Below are 23,157 nucleotides of genomic sequence, written 5' to 3' on the forward strand. Positions count from 1 at the left end.
TTTCCCTGTCCTCCCCACAGTGTAGACGGCTGGGCTGGACAAGGTCTGGGTGCCTTGTGTCTCTCTGTGCTTGACAGCCTCCCATCACCCAGCTGGGGGTTGGGCAGGAGGTTAGGTTTGCCCCCTGACCTCCTAGAAGAGCGCTTACAAGTAAGCGCTCAAGGGGACTTTTCTCCTGATGGAAAATAAGCCCAAGGCTGGATGGGCAGGGGATCGATCCTTAGCAGAGCCGGAGGCTTGGCTTTCGGGGTGCCATCCTGCTGCTTTTAGCCTAATCACCTGTGTGGTTAATTCCCTCTGAGGTGAGCCCCTCACCTGTCTGTCTGATAGAGAGCTGAGTCAGCCCGGATATGCCACCAACCCACCAGCAGTCTTGGGCTCTGAAGCGAGCTCACACGCCCCTCACACGCAGACCCACCTCTCCCCAGACACCTTGTCTCTTGTTCTTGTGCTGCGGAGTGTCAGGCTGCGGTGGTGGAGGGGAAGTTAGTCAACTCACCAGTGAGCCTGTATTGGCTCTGCCACCGTGCACAGGGAGGGGCAGAGGCCTGGCGGGCCCGGCCTAACCTCGGTTCCAGGAGAGCTCATCTTGACAGGCCACACTGGGCGAGAGAAGGGCTCAGGCCTGGGAGCCGCTGGGATGGAAATGTTGAAAAATCCTGTGTGTTGCCAGGACAACTTTCATTTCTGCCCTGTCACACCCAGACCTCTCCAGCGTCTTCTACAGCGAAGTAAGGCCAGAACGGATCCTAGGAAGGGATGGGTTTTAAGAGAGCAAAATCTCCCATCTTTGGGGTCTCCCCCCACCCAACCCTGGCTGGGAGTCCTAGCCCCCTCCCCTTTGATCCCACACACCTCTGTCAGGAAGGGCTAGAGGAAAGATTGTCCCCACTTTGCAGATGGAAAACCCAAGGCTCAGAGAGGAAGCGGCTTTTGGATTCCAGGAAAGCTGGCCCTAGGCCGGCCTTCCCCTGTGGGGTGCTAGCCAGGGACCTGAAGGCCCCTGGGCAGGGTGCAGGCAGCCTCCCAGCTGCTGCATTCCTCAGCGTGGAGCTGGAGGGAGAGGGGAGGGCCAGGGCCAGGACAAGGTTGTTTACCCGGAGGCGCGCGCGCGCGCGCGTGCGTGTGTGTAAAAGTAACTAGGAGGGGAGAGGAGATTCCAGAGGGCTGCCGGAGTGTGGGGGAGGGCTGTGGGTGCAGCGTCGAGGGAGAGGGTGCTGGAGGTGTATCCCTGAGCAGGCAGGAGCTGCACACGGGGGAGGGGAGAGGTGAGGAGCTTGGCCTTTCTTGGTCAAGGAGCTGAGGAGCCTGGAAAGAGAAAAGCTGCTGCAACCCCAACAGACAGACACACACACACACACACACACACACAATGGCTGAAGGGCTCTGGGTCAGGGTCACACTGAGGTGGGTTCATTTTCCCAAGGCTGGTGGGGCCCAGGATGGGGCAAGAAAACAGAGGAGCAAAACAAAAACAAAACCAGAGGAGAAGGGTGTGGGATGGGAGAGTGTCAGGAGGGGCCGAGAGGGATCAGTGAAGAGTCAGTGTCACCTCCTTCCCCCCACCTGGGTCCCTGACCTCAGTACCCAGAACCCAGGGTAGAGCTGGCGTGACTCGGGGATCGGCACTGGGGAGGGCCAGCTCAGCCCCGGTGGCCAGATGTGGGTTCTTTTTGCTTTTCCCTCTCGAGCTGCCTGGTCCTGGGACCCCACCTCAGTGAGGAAGCTCCAGTTTACAGCCTTCACCACCCTATCTGCTGGGGAAACCGGGCTTAGACACACTCCCTTTTTCTCCCCAGGCCTTTCCAGAGCAGATGCTCAGTGCCTCATTCCCTCATGGCCATTTGCTTTCCAGGACCATCTCGGTCAGCTGGGCCGGGGGAGGGAGGCCCAGAGAGGCAGGTAGTTCCCAGGAGGGATTTCGTACCCTGGTCTGGGATCCTCCTTTCTTCCCCACCCCAGGTGGACACCCCTGTGTCCAGTGGACAGTCCCTGCCTGCAGTGGGGTCAGAGAATGAGAGGTGATGGGGTGCACAGAGCAGCTGAGGCGGCGGGAGGAGCTGCCAGGACGTGGGGAAGGGGGTCTGAGGTGAAGTAGTTCGGTATGAGTGAAGAGGGTGGCCAGTTCCCATTGCGCCCCGTTGGGCGCGGGCAAGGATGGCACTGGCCCTTTAAGTGGGGATGCCAGTCAAGGCCCTCCCCCAGCCAACCCAATTCGAGGGCACACTGAGCATGTGCAGGAGCTGTGGGAGCCGGAGGGGAGGGAAGTGGCTGGAGAGATTCCGGAGGGAGCACCTCTCCCCCCCCTTACTTCCTGTAGCTGCCCCCTCTCTCCTTCCTGGGTCTGACAAAGGAGCCCACGGTGCTCAGCCAATCCCTTCCCCCCCATCCCAGACCCCCGGTGGGTGCTGTCCTCTGGGGGCTCTGGGGCCTGCAAGGGGGTGACAGGTGGCCCCTCAGCCCTGGGAGGTCTCCGCAGCCCCCCTGCTGACCGGAGGTGGCACCCACACGCAGCTCAGTGCCGTCCTCACTTCCCCGCTGTGGGAGGGTGGTGGGTGCTCTTCCTGCTGCTTAATGTGTTCGATTTCATTCCATTGGTGCCAGGATTTCTAAAGGAACTGCCTACCTTGATGATGCTCTGCTCTGAAAATTAAAAGCATTTAAGAAGATGAGGTCCCTGCCCCCACCCCCGGGAGCATCCAGTCTAAAGTCTGAGAGGAAGCAAACGGCTCGCAGGCTAAAAGCGCCTGCCCCGCTCCCCCTCCTGGTTCTCCCTCCTTCCTCTAAAGGGCAGGGGCTCCCAAGTTCACGGGATCAAACTCTGCTTCCTCAACCAGCTGCATCCTCCAGGCCACCCTCCCCTGCAGCCTAGGAAACCGCCCCCCTCAAGCCTTTCCCCCACCTCCAACTCCCCTGTTTCTGCAACGACGTCCTCCTTCCTCCCTCACATCAGGCTCTCCTTCCCTTCCCCCTTTGGCACTTGCCCACTCTTCTTCCTGTAATCTCTTATCTACAGGTACCCTTTTTTCTTTTTTTTCTTTCTTTATTTTTTTGCCGTGCCCCAGCGGCTTGCGGGATCTTAGTTCCCCCGACCAGGGATCGAACCCGCGCCCCTGGCCGTGAAAGCGCAGAGTCCTGACCACTGGACGGCCAGGGAATTCCCCAGGTACCCTTATTTTCAATTGAGGTGAAATTCACGTAACATAAAATCAACCATTTTAAAGTGAACAATTCAGTGGCGTTTAGTACCTTCACAATGGGTACAACTGCCACCTCCGTCTAGTTCCAAACATTATCAACCCAAAAGGAAGCGCCGTCCCCATTTCTGCCCAGGCAGCCATCAACCTGCGTCTGTCTGTATGGTTTTACTTATTCTGGGTATTCCGGTGGTAGAGACAAGAGGGAAAGACTCGTCTTCTGGGGCCTGTATACCGAAAAGCACAGATTCCCTGAGGGCCTTCTGTGAAGGGAGCGCTGGACCAGGAGTCCCGAGCCCTGTGATCCATCCCAGTTCTGCTTCTAACTCAGGAGCCTCCCCTCCCCTGTTCAACGGGGCTGGGGGGGCTTCAGGCCAGGATCCTGGGCCCTCCAAGGGCTTACCCCTGGCTGGGAGCTTCTGTCTGGGATTGTGATGCCGGGCCTGAAAAATCTTCCTCTTTGGGCTTCCCTGGTGGCGCAGTTGTTGAGAGTCCGCCTGCCGATGCAGGGAACGCGGGTTCGTGCCCTGGCCCGGGAAGATCCCACCTGCTGCGGAGCGGCTGGGCCTGTGGGCCGTGGCCGCTGAGCTTGCGCGTCCGGAGCCTGTGCTCTGCGGCGGGAGAGGCCACAACGGTGAGGCGCAAAAAAAACCTTCCTCTTTAATACTCTTGGCTCCTTGCTGCCGGGTCCAGGCACTGAAGGTGGCCCCAGGAGACTGTGTGATTAGTACCGTGGGGTTTGGGGTCAGAGGCATGAGATGAGGAAACTTCGGCTCAGAGAGGTTGAGAAACTTGCCCAAGGTCCCACAACTCCTGCTTCACTGGGGTAGCAGCTGGTGCTATCTGATTGTATTCGAGCTCTTGACCACTGTGTTCTCCTGTCTTCAAAGGGATGAAGGAAGTTAAGGGCTTAGCAAAGCGCCAGCCGTGTGGGAAGTGCTCTCAACTGGGAGCAGCCATACATGTTACTACTTTGCGGAGCCTTGCATAGCCCTGAAGTGAATAGCTCCATTCCAAGGTGGTTCTTGGGAGCTCCCCTCACCCCCCCTTACCTTATCTTTGTCCTCCACTGGCCTCCTTAGGAGGACAGCTTCTGTGGGGACTGAGGGGCTGCCTGCACCCTGAGCCTTTAAGGCAGGTGGGAGTGAGAAAGCGTGGCTCCCCTCTCCCCTAGAGAAGGAGATGATATTGCTGCTTTCAGCAGAGCTCAGTTCACCCATTTCTCCATGGCTGAACGTCCACCCCTGCCCCGCAAACAAAAAGGACTTTGTGGACCCACGGGAGGGAGGGGACTGCATAGGCCTGGCCTGGCAGCGGACAGACTGAACAGCTGGCTCCCCAGTTGGCCACTGTGTCCAGGCTGCCTGTGGGCATGGACATTCCAGAGACCACCTGCCCCAGAGATCCTCCCGGGACCCCATCCAAGATGGAAACGCCCAGATCAGCCCCCTGGGCACCTGCTGTCTCCTGCCTCAGGACAACCAGGATGGGCCCCCTCCCCTGCCCCATCCCTACCCCACTCCAGTGGCTCTGAGAGGAAGTTCCCAAGGAGACTAAGTTGTGAGGAGACGTGATGAGCGTGTCCAGAGCCTACCGCGGCCACAGCCCAAGGTTACACGGAGAAGGAAGGGAAAGGGGTCTTTGGGGGTCTATAGTCTGTCCTGGCTCCTGATCCTTCTGGCACCCTCCTTGGGGTTCTCCTTAGGCCCACACACACCCAGTCAGCCATTCAGACTCCTTTACCATAGTGTGAGGACTTGGACACAGGGAAGCTGCCGGATTTCTCACAGCCGTGCCCGGAACCAAGCCCTGTGGCTGCCCAACTGGCCAGCATCCTCTCTTACTGTTGTGCCCTCAAGCCCCACTGTCCTCTCTGGCTAGACTTCCCTTCCTTGGCTTCTCCGTCCCAGCCTCAGCCATTTCCCTCTTGGGCCTTTGATAAACAGGATCTTTTCCTCTGGGCCCCTCGTCCAACTGTCCTCACTTGTAATCCACATCAGCTGTGTTTGTAGCCACAGGCAACACCCCTCCCTGGATTCACCCCACTTCCAGGATCCTTCTCAGCTCCCCTTCCTCAGCTGCCTCTCCCCCCTCCTCCCCTGGGCTTCAGATGCTAGACGCCTTTTTTTAACCTTCCGCATGAATTCCCCAAATCTTAACACTATTGAAAAAGTCTTTTCATCACGATTTGAAATTCCATGCTTGTCAAAAACTACCTTCACAAATGCATTTGTGAGTTTTCTATTCCACTAATTTTAAATCTATCTCATTTATTGATAAACTAATCACATTAAAAAATTCTTATCGCTACTTAATACGCTTTAATATCTGATAGCTCTATTGTCTCTCCTTACCCTTCTTTTACTAAAGATTCCTGGATATTCTTAGATTTAAAATTTTTCTAGAGTACATTTAAAAGCAGTATGTCCAGATACCCTCCCCAAAGCATATCTTTATGTATCTATATATAAAGATATAGATAGATATGCAGATACAGACACAGATATAGGTATCGTGGAAGGAAGCATGTGAGAGAGTTCTAGATGTTACCTAGTTCAATATCCTGTCTCTAGGCTGAATTAAATATCTTTCTAAATCTGTGACTCTTTCTTACATTCTTTTTTTTTTTTTAATAAATTCATTTATTTATTTATTTTTGGCTGCTTTGGGTCTTTGTTGCTGCACGTGGGGGCTACTCTTCATTGTGGTGCACAGGCTTCTCATTGCGGTGGCTTCTCTTGTTGCAGAGCCCGGGCTCTAGGTGCATGGGCTTCAGTAGTTGTGGCTCACGGGCTCAGTAGTCGTGGGTCGTGGGCTCTAGAGTGCAGGCTCAGTAGCTGTGGCACATGGGCTTAGTTGCTCCACGGCACATGGGATCTTCCCGGATCAGGGCTGGAATCTGTGTCCCCTGCATTGGCAGGTGGATTCTTAACAACTGTGCCACCAGGGAAGTCCCTCTCTTATGTTCTTTAACCTTTTTTTTTTTTTTTTTGGCCGCACCACGTGGTTTGCAGGATCTTAGATCCCAGGATCCCATCAAACTTCTCCCCCTGCAGTGGAAGCTCTGTGCCTTAACCACTGGACCCCCCCAGGGAACTCCCAGTCATTGGAATTTTAAAGGCTTGGTGCTGGGGTGGGGTGTGGGCGTAAAGTGCAGGTTCAGCCAGGGCTGAGAACTAGAGTTCTAAGAGTTCCGAATGTTCTCTCTGCCCAGCTTGCCTTGGCCAGGTGTGTAGGTGCCTGGCATCTGTCCACATCCCTAGGAGACTCCAAGAAGGCATGACCTCCAGTGGGCAGACGCCAGCAGTGAGTCAGGGTGTCAGGGTGTTTGGGGAGCCTTGAAGGGCAGACCAGGGGATGGGCAGAGCTCAGGTTAAAGAGCAAGGAGGAATTTCCACCAATCAGTGGAGGGTCCAAACTGTCCCTGGAGACTCGCAGCCTCCATCACTGGATGTGCCAGAGCTCATGAGGAAAGGCAGGAAGTGAGACCAGAAAACACGCTGAGGGCCCCTTCAGCAATCAGATTCTGAAATTCTGCCTGGCAGAGAATCATTGCCTCATGGCCACAGCGGCACAACCACTTGTGGTTTGTGTGCGATGACGATTCTGCCCCATCTGGGCGGGGGTGGGGTGGGAGCTCTGGACTGGGGATTACCCGGCCTCCTGCTACTGGCATCCGTCTGTGAGCAAGTGTTGTGTATGAGTCCGCCTGAAGTTTCAGGATCATATGCTATCCTTGCTTCCCTTTTTAGTGCCTTCTTGATTATCTCCTGTCCCATTTTTCCTTGCTTACCCAGAGCAGAGGTAGGGAGGGAGGAGGCCACTAGGAGGCTGGGCAAGGAGGGTTCTCTAGGGCCAGCTGGGCTTCTCCAGTGCAGAGGTGAAGAGCACAGACTCTGGCATGGGACTACTCAGGTTCAATTCTGCCTTATTCTGTCCACTGCTGCTCCCCACCCACTGCAGAGTAGGAGAGGCACCTTCCCCGTCACCTCTCTGGACACATACGTCCTCCTCTGCTGGTGAAGAGACGCCGTCTCTCACCAGAAGCACCATTTTTTCATCCAACAGATATTTACTGGCTGCGTTAGTCTTCTAGGGCTGCCATAACAAAGTCATGAACTGAGTGGCTTGAGACTGTAACGTCTCACAGTTCTGGAGGTTAGCAGTCTGAAGCCAAGGTGTAGGCAGGCCGTGCTCCCTCTGAGACCTGTAGGGTAGCAGTCCCCAACGTTTCTGGCACTAGGGACTGGTTTCGTGGAAGACAGTTTTTGCATGGTCAGGGGGCATGGGTCAGGTGGTGATGCGAGCAATGAGGAGCGGCAGATGAAACTTCGCTCACTTGCCCACCCCTCACTTCCTGCTGTGCAGCCTGTTTCCTAATAGGCCTCAGACCGGTATGGGGCGGGGGGGGGGGGTGTAGTTGGGGACCCCGGCAGGGGAAGAAGTTTCCTTGCCTCTTCTTAGGTTCTGGAGGTTTGCTGGCAATCTTTGGCATTCCTTGGCGTGTAGATGCATCTCTCTGATTCTTTGTCTCCCCTCTCTGTGTGTCTGTCTCTGTGTCCAAATTTCCCCCTTTTTTTTTTTTTTTGCGGTACGTGGGCCTCTCACCGTTGCGGCCTCTCCCGTTGCGGAGCACAGGCTCCGGACGCGCAGGCTCAGCGGCCATGGCTCATGGGCCCCGCTGCTCCACGGCATGTGGGATCCTCCCGGACCGGGGCACGAACCCGTGTCCCCTGCATCGGCAGGCGGACTCTCAACCACTGCGCCACCAGGGAAGCCCCAAATTTCCCCCTTTTATAAGGACACTAGTCTTGTTGGATTAGAGCTCACCCTGATAACCTCATTTTAACTTGATTTACCTATGTAAAGGCCTTATTTCCAAATAAGGTTACATTTTGAGGTATTGGGGTTTGGACTTCAGCATATATTTTTTGTAGGCGGGGGACACAAGTCAGTTCATAATAGTAGGTGTCTGTGCTGTGCCAGGCACTGTGCCAGGCACTGGGGGGTAGCACAGTGATGGACACAGCTCCTGCCCTCATGGAGCTTACCTTCTCTTGTTGTCTTTTTTCCCTTACAGCTTCTTATTTATTACTAACTCTTGTTGGTGAATCACACTTGAGTGTTCAAAGCGCTTTCATTCACGTGAGTTTCTTTGGGCGATATGACGAGGTCCCCACTTCACAGATGGGGAGACTGAGTTTTGGAGTGACTTGTTCAGGGTCACGTGACTAAGCAGTAGTAATGCCAGTAATGACAATATTCAGCAATTGCTAGATTCCAACCAGTGCAAGTGTCACACACTACATCACACACTTGATCCCCTCAAGTATTTTTCAAGATGAGGAAATTGAAGTCAGTTACCCAATGTCATGGGCTGATAAGAGGTTGCACTGGGACTTAAACCCAGATGGTCCAGTTCCAGCGTCCATGCTCTTAGCCACCACCACATGGCTCACTACAGCGAGATGCAGCCTTGTGCCTTTTTCTCTGCCCTCTGCTCCGCACCAGCAGTCAAACCTGATTTCTCAATGTGCCCTCCATGCCTAGCAGAGAGCAAGTCACCTCTGCTCTTTCTTATTGAACTTCTCTAAAGCTCTTTCTCCCTTCCTGCTGTCTTCTTGTCCATCTCACTCTGGACACAGTTGCTTTTTTAAATGTTTAATTTATTACATAATATTTTAGACATAAAACAAACACCTCACCACCCAGTTAAGGAAATAGCAGTATTGCTATTATTGTTGAAGCGCCAGCAGCAATCCCTCCTCAACTGCATTCCATACCCTAAAGGGAACCAGGATCCTAGATTGACGACAGTCATTTCCACACATCTTTAGAAACACAACGTTGCTTTTGACTGACAGTAAGGGATTTTTGAGTTTGATTCTTGACAAGGAAACATAGCAGGAGGTGGGGATCAAGGTGGAGGTGTAGCTTGAACTGACTCTTTTTTTAAAAAATAAATTTATTTATTTATTTATTTTTGGCTGTGTTGGGTCTTCGTTGCTGCACGCGGGCTTTCTCTAGTTGTGGCAAGTGGGGGCTACTCTTCATCGCGGTGCGCAGGCTTCTCATTGCGGTGGCTTCTCTTGTTGCGGAGCTCGGGCTCTAGGCACGCGGGCTTCAGTAGCTGTGGCTCGCGGGCTCCAGAGCGCAGGCTCCGTAGTTGTGGTGCACGGGCTTAGTTGCTCCGTGGCATGTGGGATCTTTCTGGACCAGGGGTCGAAACTGTGTCCCCTTCACTGGCAAGCGGATTCTTTTATTTATTTATTTTTAACATCTTTATTGGAGTATAACTGCTTTACAGTGGTGTGTTAGTTTCTGCTGTATAATAAAGTGAATCAGCTATACATAAACATATATCCCCGTATCTCCTCCCTCTTGGGTCTCCCTCCCACCCTCCCTATCACACCCTTCTAGGTTGTCACAAAGCACTGAGCTGATCTCCCTAGGCTATGCGGCTGCTTCCCACCTGCTATCTATTTTACATCTGGTAGTATTTATAAGTCCATGCCACTCTCTCACTTCGTCCCAGCTTACCCTTCCCTCTCCCCGTGTCCTCAAGTCCACTCTCTACCTCTGCGTCTTTGTTCCTGTTCTGCGTCTTTATTCATGTTAGGTGGATTCTTAACCACTGTGCCACCAGGGAAGTCCCTGAACTGACTCTCTTTTGAAAATACATTCCGGGGCTTCCCTCGTGGTGCAGTGGTTGAGAATCCGCCTGCCAATGCAGACGACACGGGTTGGAGCTCGGTCTGGGAAGATCCCACATGTCGCGGAGCAACTAAGCCCGGGAGCCACAACTACTGAGCTCGCGTGCTGCAACTACTGAAGCCCATGCGCCTAAAGCCCATGCTCCGTAGCAAGAGAAGCCACTGCAATGAGAAGCCTGCGCACCACAATGAAGAGTAGCCCCCATTCGTCACAACTAGAGAAAGCCGGAGCGCAGCAACGAAGACCCAACACAGTCAAAAATAAATAAATAAATAAAATAAATAAATGTATTTTAAAAAAAGAGAATACATTCCGATGAAATATTTTAGACACAGAAAGGTATATAGGATGATAGACTGAACCTCCTCCTTAGGAAATAAAACATTAAAAAGAATCCCTAGGGTTTTCCTCCCTGATCGCATCCTCCCAGATGAACCACCCACCTGAATTTAGGGCTTATTTTGAGCTGAATCCTGGGGGAGGAGCAGGGGCTTGCAGTCAGGTGGGGGTGGGAAAGGGCATCACTATCAGAGAGAACGGCAGGGCAAAGGCTCGGAGGAAGGAGTTTGGCAAGCGGGTGTTGGGCACGATGGCAAGCTGGGTACGGGTGGGGGAGGAGGGCGTTTGGGAGGTAGCAGGCAGCCCCGCCCTCCTCAGGGACCTCACTTCCGTAATTCCCTCTGTCATTGCCCTAATTACATGGACTCACAGTGAGCTGTTAGCTTCACTCTGAGATCCTAAGGGTAGTGACCCTCTTAGTCATCTTTGTCACCCCTGCATCTAACATGGTGGGTGGTACAAATGGGGATTTTATTAAATTTATTAATTTATTTATTTGGTGGCGCCGCACATCTCGCGAGATCTCATTTCCCCAACCAGGGATTGAACCCAGGCCACAGAAGTGAAAGCCCAAAATTCTAACCACTAGGCAACCAGGAAATTCCTTATTAATTTGTTTTCTCTCTCTTTCTCTTTTTTTTTTTTTTAGCCCACCGCCTGGCACGTGGGATCTTAATTCCCAAACCAGGGATGGAACCCGTGCTCCCTGCAGTGGAAGCACGGAGTTTGAACCACTGGACCGCCGGGGAAGTCCCCCTATTAAATTTAAATTGGTAACTGAGTGAATGAGTAACTGTTTAACTGATCGCAGCCTGCCTTGGTCGGGGGTGCTGGTGGCAAGAAGGCAGTCTGAATGGAAAGTCTGAATGAGAGTTTTGGAAGAGAATCGTCATCTTTTTCCCCATCAAGTACAGCGTGGCACTGCCTTCATCTATGTTACCAAGCAGAGACCGTGCTGGAAGGCACATCAGTGAGGGGGAGACATCTGCTGTGCAGACAGGTGTGTGATGATGTGATGGATGACAAGACGGGCTTCTCCCAGCTCTGGCCGCCACCAGTGTCACTCACAACCCTTCAAAAACTGTTAGCTCTGGAGGTAAGTGAATAATCAGTCTCCCACAGGAGTAGGTAGGACCTATTTCTCTTCCTTAAAAATAACCCCCTCCCCTGTGTTCATCAGGCAGTTAAACTCTGCTGATTGCTGTAGAGGCAGCCGCTTGTTTGCATTCCTAGAAGACCCTCTCAGGGCTGGGCATGCTTCGGTGGGTTTTGAGTGGTGAGAAGTGCTTTTCTCAAGAGTCTGCATTCCACAAGGGGCCTAACAAACAGATAAAACGCATCTGCAATTAGCGGCATCTCTTCACACACAAAGAATTAATGTGCCGAAGGCTGTTTGTTTATTCTCTTGCATGCGTCAGATATGACCCACAATCCTGTTTTGGTCAAACCTTGGCTTAGAAAGCCCCCTTTTTCTGTTCCATGGAGAGATTAAATGCACTAATACAAAAAAAAAAAAAAAAAAAATTGAACAACCGTATAGATAAATCTTAAAAGGTTTCGGATAAACAGCAAGTTATTAAAAGATTTTGGCAGTATGATTCGCAGAAATTTAGGCCACCAGATTCTGAATTTGCAGAGTTCCGATTAATGAAGCCGTTTTGTTCCTTCTCTGTACCCTGTAATTCAGTAATTCTGTAATTCATCTCAGATACAGAGAGTGCTGAGTGAGGCTGGGGCCTGCATTATGGCTGTTCCCTCCCAGCCTCCCCGGACTTGAGGGCTGGGGAACAGTGTGTGGGGTGTGCCCTGGACTTGGGATTTGGCGTGGGGAGACCTGACGTTGAACTTTGGCTCCGACGATTTTACTGGCCAAGTGATCTTTCATTCACCGACATTTGTTGAGTGCCAGGCACTAGATTGTCACCAGAAAGACAAAGATAAATAAGACACAATTCCCCCCCCACACACACTTTTGTTTTCCTTTTTTAACGCTGAGGGGTACTTTTAAATATGTCAGGCAATCAGAAAAGTATAAAGGATACAGAATAATAAAATGAACACCCACGATAAGAACAACCTAGCTTCTGAAAAAAAGCTAGAAAAACATTTGAAGTCCCTTGTGCATAACTGAGTCCCCTGTCTCCCCCTAAAATGGAGCCTCTGTTCTGCATTTGGGGTTTATCATCCCCCTGCATGTCTGTTATTTGTACAACCTGGGTATGTATGCTTAAACAAAATGTAGTGTTAGGTGCTTTAAAAATTTCTATGAATCATACGACCCAAATCTTTTCATAATGTGGTCTTTGCACAAAAATGTTTTCAGATTTATTGATGGGATACAAGTAGCTCAATTCATTTGTCTCTTCTATCTTAGTGTATACTTTTTATTGAAGTATAACATTTATTCAAACAGGTGCATAACTCATTTGTACAGCTTAATGAATTTTCATAAGGTCAATACACCTGTGTAACCACACCCAATAAAGAAACAGGACACTACCAGCACCCCAGATCTCCCCAAGCCTCGCTTTTAATCACCAAGGGCAACCTCTATCCTGACCTCTAACATAGACAAGTTGGCTGTTTTGGGACCTTCTGTGAAAATAAACATGCTATATGTACCTTTTCTGTGCTTGGTTTCTTCCCACCAACATTATGTCCATGAGATTTATCTATGTTGCTATGAGGAGCAGGTGATCATTTTTCATTGCTGTATAGTATTCCATTGCATGAATATCCTAAAATGCATGAATTCATTCTGCTGCTGCTGTGCATTTGGGTTGTCTCCAGTTTTGCGTGGATTATGATGAGTGCTGCTATGGAAATTATCTTACATATCTTTTAGTGCCCATGTGCACACATTCCTCTGGGGCATATATCTAGGAGTGAAAGTGCTGGGTCGTACTGTATGCATACAATTAGCTTTGACAGCAACTGCTAAATGGTTTTCCACTTCTACCAACTGAGTATGAGAGTTCCTTTGCTCCACATCCTTGGCCAACACTTGGTGTCTGCTCTTTTCATTTTAGCCATTCTGGTGGGGAAGGGCTTCTTTTTTTAAGTTAAATTTACTGTGCTAAGCACTTTCTATGCATTTTCTTATTTTACTGTCACATCAACCTCATGCGGAGGGTACTGCCATTAGCCCTGTTTTATAGATGAGAAAACTGAACTTGAAGAAATGAAGGAACTTCCTTAAGGCCACATAGTGAGGACAAGAGCAGGGCTCCCAGGTTTCACTGTCTCCCATCAAGTGGTCTGGAACCCGCTCTGGCACGGGTGGGGGGACCCAGGAAGACAACTGCAGTAACTGAGACATCATGTGAGGTGCAGGGGTCACCCCAAAGCTGAATGAGATCAACCCCACTGGGAGAGTCAGGAAGAGTCACAGTGGAGCACTGGATTGAAGTGGATCCCTGGACAAGCCAACTTAGAGTAATAGTGCCCGTCTCCAGTGGTCCTAGTGAGGATTTTTTTTTGGTTGTGAGGGCGGATTTAAAGTGCTGGCATTAGCTAAGACTCCTTGTACCTCGCACAGAGCTGGTGCTCAGTGAAGGGCTCTTGTAGGCCTTAGTGATCACACAGGATTTGGAGAACTTCACACAGTTAAATGGTCCTTCCTGCAGCCAGAGGGATGGACCAAATGACCTCTCTAGGCCCCTTTCACCCCGAGTCTGGGAGTGCCGGGGAAGAGTGGGAGTAAAGGGCCAGCTCCACCTCCCAGGCAGGGGAGACCTCTGAACGCCCACCCCAGCCCCCTCTACTGCAGAAGGGCTGTGAGAGCAACTCCCTTCCACACAGGAAAAAATAACCTCACTGGGCATCAGGGCATCTCTCCACCCGCCTCAGCACCCTGTCACCCCCTCTCCATCTCCATCCTGATCCCTGGACCCAGCAGAAGGAGCTGGAGTCTAGGAAAAACAACTCCTGGAGAAAGGCCCAGGGAGGCTGGGGGTGGGCTGACGGGGTGCACAAGTTTTGAAAGCCCTGGGGCCGCTCAATTGGGAAAAGGAGGAGGGGGAGGGGAGTGAAAGGGGGAGAAGAGGAGGAGGAGAGGGAGATGGGGCAGAGAAAAGGGGAGGATTAATTTGCTGCTCGGATTCTAGGGCCAAGGACTGAAGCCTGTTCCTGCTTATCCCCTCCCCTCCTCCACCGGGCGTCAACCAAGAGAATTGCCTTTAGGACATCCAAGGTGGGGGAGGGGGTGCGGGGAAGCTGAGGCCCCCGGAGTGGGAAGTGCAAGGATGTAGGGGGAGCAAGGGTGTGCGAGGCTGTTTACAGACCCCAGTGGGCTGGGTTCTGGAAAACACCCCACGGCTGACCTTCTCCAGGTGCCGCCTGAGCCCCTGCCAGGTTCTGCCAGCGCTGGCTCAACAGCGACACCTGCTGGCCGGGCCCCTCCCTGCGGGGCGGGGCTTCCCCTCCGCCCAGGGAGCCCAGCGGGTGAGTCACTCCTGGCTGGATTGGCGACCGAGCGCGCCAGCTGTCGGATCAGAAAATGTCGCGGCCGAGGCGTGTCCCCCAGCGGCGGGCCTCGTCTCTTCGGGTCGCCGTCCCCGGCCCTAATGCTGCCCTGTACACCCAGGACACCGACCGAGGGTCCGCCCTGGGCCAGCCCAAGGTCAGCGTTGGAGCAAAAGAGCAGGATAATGGGCGCTAACCTCAGGAGGCTCCTGGTTTGGGTAGAGTTTTTTTTTGTTTTTTAAAAGTTTTTATTTGGAAAAATTTTAAGCTTACAGAAGAGCTGCAATAAGATACAAAGATCCTTCATATACGCCTTACCCAGATTCACCAGTTGTTAAAATTTTGTCCCAATTGCTCCCTCTCTTATTCTCTGTGAAATATATATTTAATATTTGTTTATTTATTCCCTGAACCGAGAGAAGTGGCAACCGTCATGCCCATTTACCTGTACATACTTTAGCGGGTATTTCCTAAGAACAAGGACATTCTCTTGCATAAGCACTCTTTTCAACTTTGGGAAACTTCAAGTTGATACAATACTTTCATCTCATTTACTGTTCATATTCCAATTTTACCAATTGATTCAATAGGGTCCTTTAGAGTATTTTTTTCCCTCTAGTGTACGATCCAAACCAGGATTATGGATTGCATACAACTGTCATGTTTCTTAAGCTTCTTTAATCTGGAACAATTCCTTATCTTTTTTCATCTTTTGTGACATTTTTTCAGAGTAGACCGCCCTGCCTTTTCTTCTTTTAATTGAGTGTTCCTCATTTGGGGTTCGTCTGCTGTTTCCTTAGGGGTAGATTCAGTCTACACACCCTGGGAGAGAATACTACGTAAGCAATATTTTATGTTCTTGAGGTGGGATTCTCCACCTTAAGGAGTTCGTGGAACTCCTGAACCTCTAAGGATTAACCCATGAGTTATCTGTAAAAACTTGAACCAGATTTTCAACACAGGTTAAGAATGGCACCATAAATTATGTGTGTGTGTTTTCTGTCTGCTGGTGGCTGGCTTAGATTTTTTTTTGCGGTACGCGGGCCTCTTACTGCTGTGACCCCTCCCGTTGCGGAGCACAGGCTCTGGACGCGCAGGCTCAGCGGCCATGGTTCACGGGCCCAGCCGCTCCGCGGCATGTGGGATCCTCCTGGACCGGGGCACGAACCCGTGTCCCCTGCATCGGCAGGCAGGCGGACTCTCAACCACTGCACCACCAGGGAAGCTCTGGCTTAGATTTTGACCCTCTCTTCTCCCCTCACCTCCCTCCTGCTGCCAAACTTGCCCTTGAAATTCAGAGCTCCCATGGAAAGCATTATTCTTTTTGAAGGCTACTAGGGACACCCTGATTGCTCAACTCAATCGTCTTCATAGTCCTTACCCTCTTGACCTCCTCCCAGGGCTGGAATCTAATCCTCCTCCCTGACACCTCCCAGGCCCTGCTTCCCCAGTCTCTGCCCATCCTCCCTCCTCAACAAATGATGGAGTGCTGGCTGGGCCTGCTGGCTTCTCTGGGAGTCAGCCTTGCAAGTGTGGTTTATCCGGGGAAATCTGCAGGTCCTGGTCTTTGTTGTAGCCTCCCCACACCCCAGTGGGGACATCCTCCCCGTTCTTGTCCTCAGATGGGTCTCTGGACTCATTCGCCTCCCTGTGAGAGCTCAGCCTTCTCACGGCGTCTACATCCCCTCTCTTCTTCACTAACATAGGAGGGCAGGACTGGTCCAGTGTCCACCCCCTGTCTGGCCCAGTGGATGCCCCTCAGATTCTAGGAATCCCAAATGGAACTGTTTATTTCTCTCCCCCTGTGACTCCTCCTTCGTCCTTGTCCCTGTTGTGACCCACCATCTCCCCATTATGTCCTCCCCAAACATGAGCTGTTTTTCACCCTTACATCAAAGCCATGTCTTCCCTCCCTCCCCACCCCTCTGCTTCTCTCTCCTGGTCTGTTGTTCTGTTTTGTTTTGAAATCCCTAACTGGTCTTCAGTTCTTCCTTCTCTTTCTGATGTGCCCAGCTGGCCGTGTCTCTCTTGCCCCTCCTGCCCCCATCAGCCACCAGCTCAAGTCTCATATCCTTAGCATGCCCTCCAGGACCTTGAGGATTGGGCCTGTGGATCCTTCCAGACTCCCACCCTCCCCCCTCTAATCCCATGCCCCTCATTCCAGTGGCCACTGGACCTTTGCATATGCACATGCTGTTCTCTCTGTTTGAATGGCCATTCACATTCCTTTTTCCACCCCCACCCACTAATTTGGTCAAGTGCTCAAATGACACCCTCTTTGTGAAGACTTCCTGACATCCTCAGGCTGTGCGGCCTTTACATCTGGGCAAGAGGGGTGCAGCTCTGGCCTCTTCCAGGTGAGGAGCTCACTGGGAGGCCTGCCTCACCGTCTGGACCAGCGCTGTTCAGTAGAACTTTCTGCGGTAATAGAAATATTCTTTATCTGTGCTGTGGCCACCAGCCACATGTGGTTGTTGAGCACTTGATATGTAGTTCAGTGGGACGGAGAAATTTTATTTAATTTTAAATAGTTTAAATCAAAATGCAAGTAGTTACATGTGGCTAGTGGCTACCATATTGGATCACCCAGGGCTAGCACATGCCTTAGGGACCTGTTACCTCTGGTCCCCTACCCAGAGGGTCCCAAGCCTGCTTCCAGGGCCAACACAGGCCACCCTCCAGGTTTATTCTCCTGAGGGCAGACTGTACAGCTGGTGTGCACAGCTCTAGTGGTACAGGTGGGTCAGGGTGCTTGGAAGGGTGTGGGTGTGGAAGGGGCTTGGCTATGCAGCCTGAGGTGTGTGTGTGTGTGTGTGTGTGTGTGTGTGTGTGTGTGTGTGATTGTGGCTCCTCTTAGTGCAGGACAGAGCCGGGGGTGTTCCAGTGCAGAGCTCTAGTCTGAGGATTTATTTTTATAACTGGCTTCCCAGGTCCTCTTGAAGGTGTATTTACAAGGGTGAGAGGATAGAATGTATTTATCTGGGTTGGCTTGCTGTATTTATTTATTTGATATTTATTTATTTGGCTGGTTTGGGTCTTTTTTTTTTTTAAAGAATCATCTTTTTTTTTTTTTAAATTTATTTATTTTTGGCTGCGTTGGGTCTTTGTTGCTGCACGCGAACTTTCTCTAGTTGCGGTGAGCCGGGGCTACTCTTCGTTGCGGTGCGCGGGCTTCTCATTGCGGTGGCTTCTCTTGTTGCGGAGCACGGGCTCTAGGGTGCGCGGGCTTCAGTATTTGTGGCACACAGGCTCAGTAGCTGTGGCTCGTGGGCTCTAGAGCACAGGCTCAGTAGTTGTGGCGCACAGGCTTAGTTGCTCCGCTGCATGTGGGATCCTCCCGGACCAGGGCTCGAACCCGTGTCCCCCGCATTGGCAGGCGGATTCTTAACCACTGCGCCACCAGGGAAGTCCCTGGTTTGGGTCTTAGTTGAGGCATGCAGGATCTTCGTTGCCCCGTGCAGGATCTTTGTTGTGGCATGTGGGATCTTTAGTTGCGTCATGCGGGATCTTTAGTTGAGGCCTGTGAACTCTTAGTTGCGGCATGTGGGATCTAGTTCCCTGACCAGGGATTGAACCTGGGCCCCCTGCATTGGGAGCATGGAGTCTTAGCCGCTGGACCACCAGGGAAGTCCCTGGGCTGGCTTGCTTTATAACTGTTAAACATTTAGATGAATTGTAAGTGGGCTCCAGTTGACTTCTTGTCCTGGATCCACAAGCGTCAGGAGTGGAGCTGGGGTTAGTTTCCTCTTCTGTGGCCCGTGGGGCACACAGAACCTCCCTCACGCCCCCCACTCTCAGCTGTGAGCTCTTCCGAGTCAGGCCCAGTGTTAATTCTTCTCTCTTCCCCGGTGCCTGGCAGGCTGTGGGCTCACCAGACAGGCTGTTGGCCCACCAGAGATTGTTATCAAGTAAAGCGGTTCCGCTGCTTTGCCCAAGGCCTTGTCCTGATCTTGGCTTTCATCACAGTGACCTCTGGGTCGGCGGACTGGCTGAGAGGGAGACCTTTGAAAACCAGCTGTCCCTGGATTGGGAGACACGGTAGGGAAAGCAGGACCCCAAACCTGGATTCTTGTCTCTGCTCTGCCACTTTCTTGACCTTGGACAAGTCACATAATCTCTCTGAGCCCTAGTCCCCTCATCTGTAAAAAAATGGGGATAATAACACCAACCTTAGCATGTTACCATGAGAATCAAACTAAACTAAATAAGACCTTTTCACAGACGCTGTGCCTGTATGCAGCAGGTCTTCCATAAATGTCCCTCAGTCAGCGTTCATTAAACATTTACTGTGTGCCAGGCAAAAGGCTTTGTTCCCATCATAGGTGAGGTGACCTCTAGCCTGGAGGGTGGGTCTGGGTGCTCCCCGTGGCTCCCTCAGGCCGCCCTCGCCTCTCAGCTGGGCAGCTCTGGGCACCTGTGTGCCCCGCTTCATTTGGCCGCTGGTCGAATGGGGCCCCATCTGCCCCAGTTTGTGTGGACTTCAGGGCCCGGCATGAAAGACCACGTTTTGCACTTCTGGCTGGGCTAGCAGAGCTGGTTGAGACAGACCAACCGATGGACAGACCTATGACGGCTGTGGTTTGTGGCCTCTCGGCTCAGCCAGACAGCTTGGAGCTTGAGACGCGAGCAAACGCCTCCTTGGCGGACTATTTCGAAGATGAAGACAGTTGATCTGAGATTAAGATTTACTGTTAACTGACAAGCCCGTCCCCGCCTCCCTCAGCCGTCCATTCAGGGGCACTGTGAAAGCGAGAGGGCCAACCTGAGTCTGCATCCCGGCGGTGCCGTTTTCCGACTAGGTGACCTGGGCTCCCTCACCATTAGCAGCCTCAGTGGCCTCATTAGGAAAATGGGACCAGAATAATCCCCAACTCACAGGGTTGTTGTTTGTAACTCATCCTTTGGGTCTTCCCTTCCCAGACTCAGTGATTACCTTCAAACTCAGCCTTTCACACTTTCTCCTCCTCCTCTGACCTCAAAACTGACTAATGGGGACTTCCCTGGTGCCGCAGTGGTTAAGGATCTGCCTGCCAGTACAGGGGACACAGGTTTGAGCCCTGGTCCAGGAAGATCCCACATGCCGTGGAGCAACTAGGCCTGTGAGCCACAACTACTGAGCCCATGTGCCACAACTACTGAAGCCCGTGCGCCCTAGCTCTCATGCTCCCCAACAAAGACAAGCCACCACAATGAGAAGCCCGTGCACCGCAATGAAGGGTAGCCCCTGCTCGTGCAGCTAGAGAAAGCCCGCGCGCAGCAATGAAGACCCAACGCAGCCAAAAAAAAAAGACTGACTACTGCCAAGTTTGTTTTACAGAACCCCCCCAAATATTCTAGATAATTTCTAATTTCTTGTATGAGTTCTTCAACGCATAAGTTATTTAGAAGTGCATTTTGACATTTTCAAATTCATGGGGTCGCCTTTGGTTTTTGATTTCCTTTTTTTTGGCCGCCGTGGCTTGTGGCATCTTAGTTCCCCCACCAGGAATTGAACCTGGACCCCCTGGAGTGGAAGCAGGGAGTCCTCACCACTGGACCACCAGGGAATTTCCAATTGACTTCTAATTTAATTATATTGCTGTCAGATAATGAGGTCTGAATGATTTTTTTGAATTAGTGGGGACTTGCCTTATGATCTGATATGTGGTCACTTTTGTTAATGTGTGACTGAAAGCAACAGTCTGTTCTCCAGTAGCCCACTGGAGTATTCAAAATATTCAATTAGGGACTTCCCTGGTGGCGCAGTGGTTAAGAATCTGCCTGCCAATGCAGGGGACACAGGTTTGAGCCTTGGTCCGGGAAGGTCCCACATGCTGCAGAGCAACTAAGCCCGTGTGCCACAGCTACTGAGCCTGCGCTCTAGAGCCGGTGAGCCACAACTACTGAAGCCCGCGTGCTACAACTACTGAAGCCTGCACACCTAGAGCCCGTGCTCCGCAACAAGAGAAGCCACCGCAATGAGAAGGCCTTTCACCGCAATGAAGAGTAGCCCCTGCTTACCGCACCTAGAGAAAGCCCGCGCGCAGCAATGAAGACCCAACGCAGCCAAAAGAAAGAAAGAAAAAAAAAAAAGAGAAATGCATTGAGAAGTCTTGCTCCCACCTCTGCCTTGTCCACCCTGTTTCCCCAGAACCTTATAGATTACCACTTTTATTACCTTCCCTATGTAAATTCAAGCAAAGGCAAACATTTATTCTTATTTCCATCTCCTTTTCTTATACAAAAGTTAACATACTATATATACTGTTCTGCATCATAGTTTTGCTTCAAAGTATATCCTGAGGATCTTTCCATATCAGTAATTCTCTCTCTCTCTTTTTTTTTTTTTTTTTTTACAGCGGCATAGTCTTCCACTGGGGGGATATACCATTTTACCACAGTTCATTAAACCCTTCGCCATCTAATATAGTAGCCACATGTGGCTATTTACACTGAAAATTGCAATTAAGTAAAATTTGAAATTCACTTCCTCAGTTGCACTTAGTAGCTACACGTAGCTAGTAGCTACCATATTGTACAGCACAGAGAACATTTCCATCGTCGCAGAAAGTTCTATTGAGTTGCTGGTTGAACTAATCCCCTATAGCTGAACATCTGACTTACTTCCAGTCTTTAAGAGCTGACGGATGATGAGTCCCATCCCTGGGATGCAAGAGAGCTAAGTGAGAACTGCCTAGGGAATGCTGGACCTTCAACCTCAGATCTCGAAATCTTGGAGGCTCCTGCAAGAGAAGCACTTTTGGGTTTTTTTGGCCACACGGCGTGGTCTGAGGCGATCTTAGTTCCCTGACCAGGGATCAAACCTGTGCCCCCTGCAATGGAAGCACAGAGTCCTAACCACTGGACCGCCAGGGAATTCTCAAGATGAGGGCTTTTGGGTTTGAGGCAGAGGCTTGACCAGGGCCTGGAAACAAGAGTGACCCTTAAGGACAGGCTTCATGCTTAACCCTAATCCTCTACTTCCCTCTCCAGTCCTACCGAAATGCAGTCCTATTTTCTTTCATTTAATATTTAAGTCCTGTGCTGAGGAGACAGGTTCAGAAAAGACACAGTTTCTGTCTTGAAGAAGGAGAAAGATCATCACCTGCCTTGTGACAAAGACTTTCAAAGAGGCCTCGTCAAAACCCAAAAGGCCTGAAAATATCCGTTAGTTAGGGTGGTTGAAACAGGTGATCTCATCCATTGCTGGAGGTTGCAAATTGGTGCAAACTTTTTGGAAGTCAATTCCAAATCTATCCAAATTCCAGTGAAAACCTATCTGAAATTTAAAAGCACATAACCTTTGACCCAGCAATGTCATATCTATAAATTTGTCTTACAGATACACACATAAGTGCAAAACAATTATATGTACCAAGATATTTCCTGAAGGAGCCATTGTTTATAGTAACAAAAGGCTGACATGCCCTAGATGTCCACTAGGTAGAGAATAGCAAAATAAATTGGGACACAAGCAACCTAAGTGTCCATCGACAGATGAATGGATAAAGAAGATGTGGCACATATATACAATGGAATATTACTCAGCCATGAAAAGAAACAAAATTGAGTTATTTGTAGTGAGGTGGGTGGACCTAGGGTCTGTCATACGGAGTGAAGTAGGTCAGAAAGAGAAAAACAAATACCGTATGCTAACACATATATATGGAATCTAAAAGAAAAAGGTTCTGATGAACCTAGGGGCAGGACAGGAATAAAGACGCAGATGTAGAGAATGGACTTGAGGACACGGGGAGGGGGAAGGGTAAGCTGGGACGAAGTGAGAGAGTGGCATGGACATACATACCTCACCAAATGTAAAACAGATAGCTAGTGGGAAGCAGCCGCATAACACAGGGAGATCAGCTCGGTGCTTTGTGACCCCCTAGAGGGGTGGGAGGGAGATGCAAGAGGGAGGAGATACGGTGATGCATGTATACATACAGCTGATTCACTTTGTTATACAGCAGAAGCTAACACAACATTGTAAAGCAACTATACTCTAATAAATATGTTAAAAAATTATTGAAAAAAATAATAAATTGTGACACATTCCATATGCTGGAAGACTAGATTTTGTGGAGGCAGATATATTATTAAGTGAAAATAGCAAGGTGTCATGCAGTGTGGAATGTGTGCTATCATTTGTGTCAAACACGCACACACACACCATACTGTTTGTATATATCCCAAATATCTCTGGAAAGATACATTAAAATTGTTTTTCTTTTAAACTGTACACATGTATTACCTTTAAAAAAAAAAAAAGAGGCACCAACTGAGTAACGGTGAGCAGGGATGGGGAGGGAGGATATTCCTGGGCAAACCTGCTCAGTCACCTGAGCTCCGAGTGTGCCCAGTGACTGCACAATCATTGCATCGGAGGTGACAAGGCGACAGCAATTCAGAAATGTCACCCATGCTGTGACTCCATCTCTATCACCTCTGAAGGCCTCGCCCTGTC

Source organism: Pseudorca crassidens, chromosome 19 (genome assembly GCF_039906515.1).
Source record: "Pseudorca crassidens isolate mPseCra1 chromosome 19, mPseCra1.hap1, whole genome shotgun sequence".
NCBI lineage: Eukaryota > Metazoa > Chordata > Mammalia > Artiodactyla > Delphinidae > Pseudorca > Pseudorca crassidens.